Source organism: Setaria italica, chromosome VIII, assembly GCF_000263155.2.
Source record: "Setaria italica strain Yugu1 chromosome VIII, Setaria_italica_v2.0, whole genome shotgun sequence".
Classification (NCBI taxonomy): Eukaryota; Viridiplantae; Streptophyta; class Magnoliopsida; order Poales; family Poaceae; genus Setaria; species Setaria italica.
The window spans coordinates 4,420,088-4,424,519 of record NC_028457.1 but is presented as its reverse complement, the minus strand read 5'-3'; the positions used below and the strand labels follow the sequence as shown (position 1 = coordinate 4,424,519).

Genomic DNA, 4,432 nt, shown 5'->3' with positions numbered 1-4,432 from the left:
TTGCAATCTATTTATATATTTATAATCGGTTATAAGAAAACACCTCTGCATTTGTTACACTACAACCACATCTCACTAAATCCCAAGCTATTGCTCGGTTCTCCTGTTAATATCAATCAATTAGTTATCACAACAACTAGATTATCCTCGCGATCCTTAAGCAGTGCGCATTGTCCACTATAGCACGGTATCCAAAACAATTGCAACAATATAGTTATCCACGATTTGACTTTTGATTTATCTTATGGGGGACTCGTTGACCGACGACTCACAGCAGGGACATCTGGCATCATCTTCCACAATAGCATGAAGGGAATGGGAAACACGCATGTCGTCGTCCTGACCAAGTTATTGAGCTGAGAGTGCCATGTGAAGTCTGGGCATGCATGGATGGAGACCAGATTATTCCACACGGCTGAAGACCCATTTATCTCTCTGTCTGCCCCAGCTCAACCTCTCCATAGGCCTCGCCTCGCCTCGCCCGCTGCGTAACAACGGTAAGCAACACATCCTAAGGTCACTGAAACTTTATGAGTGACAGTTGTGTTTGGTGCTCTCGCAGCTTGCTGTGTAGAAACTGTCAGCTGATCAGAAAACTAGTAGTTTGTCTGCTAGATATTGATTAGATTAGATCAGCAGCAGCGAAGATATTTTGATTTTTATCCTTGACGCATTTGTTTTCAATACCGTGATCCTTGTCTGCAAGAACTATGAACTTCTGATGCAGGTCATTCTAAACTCTGGCAGGCTAAGTAGTAAATACTTGACAAGTCAGTTGCTCACTTTGTCTCGAGCCATGGCTATGATGGATAGTACAATGAGGATCGTAAACTTCCTCTTGGTGCTCATGGCGGCTTTCGGCACATGGCAGGTCGCCATCTGCACCTCCTTGTATGGAAACGTGACAGACCGGCTGTCACTGATCGCCTTCAAGGAGGCGATCAGTCTTTTGAACGAACTAAAGAAATTTTTTTGAACGAACAGGAGGCGATCAGTCTTGATCCAACAAAAGCTCTGGTGTCCTGGAATGACAGCACCCACTTCTGCAACTGGGAAGGTGTCCTGTGCCGGGTGAAGTCCACCTCGTGTCACTTCTCTGAATGTTACTAACCGAGGCCTGATTGGGCAAATCTCTCCATCGCTCGGGAACCTGACATTCCTGAGACGTCTGGTCCTGTCGAAGAACGCATTCACCGGAGAAATCTCTCTGTCCATTACCCGCTTGCGTCGCCTGCAAATCCTCATCTTGACTAACACGCTGCGAGGGATGATACCTAACTTTGCAAACTCTTCCAGCCTGAAGAATCTGCAGCTGGCTAACAATGTTCTTGTTGGACAGTTTCCTGATCTGCCTTATCATCTTCAGCATCTGGAACTTGAATACAATGGCCTTGCTGGGACCATTCCTGCTTCCCTTGCCAATATCACGACGCTGACTACGTTTAGTTGCGAAGGCAACAATATCAAGGGAAACATCCCAGATGAGCTTGGGAAATTGCCCGGGATGAAGTTTCTGGCTGCAGGTGAAAATCAATTGGCAGGTAGGTTCCCTCGCGCCGTCATGAATCTTTCTGCTCTTACCGTTCTCTCCCTTCCTGTCAATCGTCTAAGCGGAGTGACACCAAACAATCTCGGTACTTCTCAACCAAATCTTCAAACACTCCTTGGAAACAACTTCTTCGGCGGATACATTCCGCATTCATTGACGAATGCATCCAATCTGCACCTTCTTGACATGTCAAATAATAATTTCACTGGAGTAGTACCTAGCTCCATTGGTCAACTTACCACACTCTCTTTCCGGAATCTTGAAAAAAATCAACTGCAAGCTCGTAACAGGCAAGGCTGGGAGTTTATGAACAGCTCAGCCAACTGCACTAGGCTACACCATATCTCCCTAGCTAGCAATCATCTAGAAGGCCCTGTACCAAAATCATTAGGTAGCCTTTCCAATCAACTTCAAGTTCTATATCTAGGGAAAAATAAACTATCTGGGGGTTTTCCTTCCGGCATAGAAAACCTTCCCAACCTGGTTGCGTTAGCGCTACATGACAATCAATTTACGGGTGAGCTTCCAGAATGGCTCGGTACGCTGAAAGGTTTACAGATTATGGGCTTATCTCGCAACAACTTTACAGGGTTTATTCCCTCATCCCTTTCAAATTTGTCTCGATTGGTATCTCTCTTTCTTGACTCTAACAAATTTGGTGGGATTTACATGCAAACCTCGGAAACCTTCGAATGCTTAGCACATTGAGCATTTCAAACAATTTCCTTCAAGGTATGCTAACAAAGGAGATATTTGGAATTCTAACAATAATACAAACTGATTTATCTTCAAACAACTTAGATGGACAACTTCCTAAAGAAGTAGGTAATGCCAAACAATTCGTAAGTATTTGCTTTCATCCAATAAGCTATCTGGAGATATCCCAAACACTCTTGGTAATTGTGAAAGCTTGCAGTATGTCAAGTTGGACCGGAATATTTTTAGTGGAACCATCCCCACTTCACTGGGCAAACTAAGCACCCTACAAGTTCTCAACTTGTCTCGCAATAACTTGACTGGACCAATACCAGTGCCTCTTGGCAGTCTACACCTTCTTGAGAAACTTGATTTGTCATTCAACCATCTTAAGGGTGAGGTCCCAAGACAAGGCATATTCAGAAATGTAACTGCTCTGAGGATTGATGGAAATCAGGAGCTTTGTGGTGGGGCATTAGAGTTACACCTACTCGCATGTCCTGTCATGCCTGTAAGATCAAGAAGAAGAAGCATTCTATTGTACCAAAAGTGGCGATCCCCTTAGCCAGCATTGTGTTAATTGTTATTGTCATATCTGTAATGGTGTTCTGGAAAGGAAAGCAAAAGGCGAATTTTTTATATATGCCCTCATTTGATAGCAAATTTCCCAAAGTTTCTTACAGTGACCTTGCCAGAGCAACAGAGGGGTTCTCAGGATCCAATTTAATTGGTAAAGGAAGATAGTCTTGTGTATACCAAGGGAAGTTGTTTCAAGACAGAACCGTGGTTGCTGTCCAAGTTTTCAGTTTAGAGACAGGAGGAGCACAAAAGAGCTTCATCACAGAATGTAATTCCCTGAGAAACTTGCGGCATCTCAATCTAGTCCCTATCCTGACTGCATGCTCAAGCAGTGATTCAGAGGGTAATGATTTCAAAGCCTTAGTCTACAAGTTCATGCCACGAGGTGACTTGCATGCATAGCTATACTCGGCTCAAAATAATGCAAACACTTCAACTTCAAACCGCACTACGCTTGCTCAAAGGTTGTGCATTGTGGTGGACGTCGCAGGTGCATTGGAATACCTCCACCATAGAAGCCAAGGAACTATAGTTCATTGTGATCTAAAGCCTCGCAACATTCTTTTGGATAACAACATGACAGCACATATTGGAGACTTTGGCCTTGCAAGGTTCAAAGTTGATTCCGCAGCATCATCTTTTGCGGATTCGATCTCAGCTTCTTCAATTGGTATTAAGGGGACAATAGGATATGTTGCTCCTGGTAATGTTATTTTTCATACCCTTTTGTAGTTTCATGTGCTATTGTGCTGTGTTTTTTTTAAGTAACTGCTACTGTGCTGTGTTATCTTTGGGCTAAATAACTCTTGTGTGCAATCTACAGAGTATGCAGCAGGTGGTGAATATACAACAGCTGGAGATGTTTACAGCTTTGGAATTATTCTCCTTGAAATATTTTGAAGGAAGAGGCCAACAGATGATATGTTCAAAGATGGACTGAATATTGTAAGATTCGTTGAGATGAACTTTCCTGACAGGATATTACAGATTATGGATCCTGACCTAGTGACCTGCTAGAAGAAGAGCATGATGTCTCAGAAGAAACTTCAAGCTTAGAGTGTTTGCTCTCAGTGCTAAAGGTTGGACTTTCCTGTGCCAATCCATCCCCAAATGAGCGCATGGACATGCAGAGAGTGGCTGCAGGGCTGCACGGGATTAAGGAGGCTTATCTCAGAGGAACTGAGGTAACATTGCGTAGTTGACTGTCAATTTGGTATGATCTGGTCGCAGTTTATATAAGGTTTATGACATACCTTTGTAGTGATGCTGAGGAGCTTCATCACTGCTGAGTGCTGACTCGCAGGCCTTTGTCGATGACGAAGTTTTCTTACTTTTTTTCCAACTCACCTCGTGTGCTGCTACCGCAGGCAACTGAATGCTCCTTGGGCCACTGCTTTTAGCTCAATTACATTCCTTAAGTCAATGAAGAATAAATATTCCATCCACTTTTAAATATACGATGTGACATCCATAAGTAATTTAAAAATAAACTAGTTATAGTTTAAATGAATGACTTTGGGGTAAATTACTAAATTCTGAAAACTTTATGCACATCACACTTGACGACCGCAAGAATAAAGATAATAAAGAATAAACAGCTAGTATTAG

The 4,432-nt window shown here is 42.9% G+C and overlaps 1 pseudogene; it reads left to right on the top strand.

Annotated features, from left to right (window-relative positions):
- Window positions 1–796: 796 nt before the first annotated feature.
- On the top strand, window positions 797–4,026 carry LOC101780372 (annotated as a pseudogene).
- The last annotated feature ends 406 nt before the right edge of the window (window positions 4,027–4,432 follow it).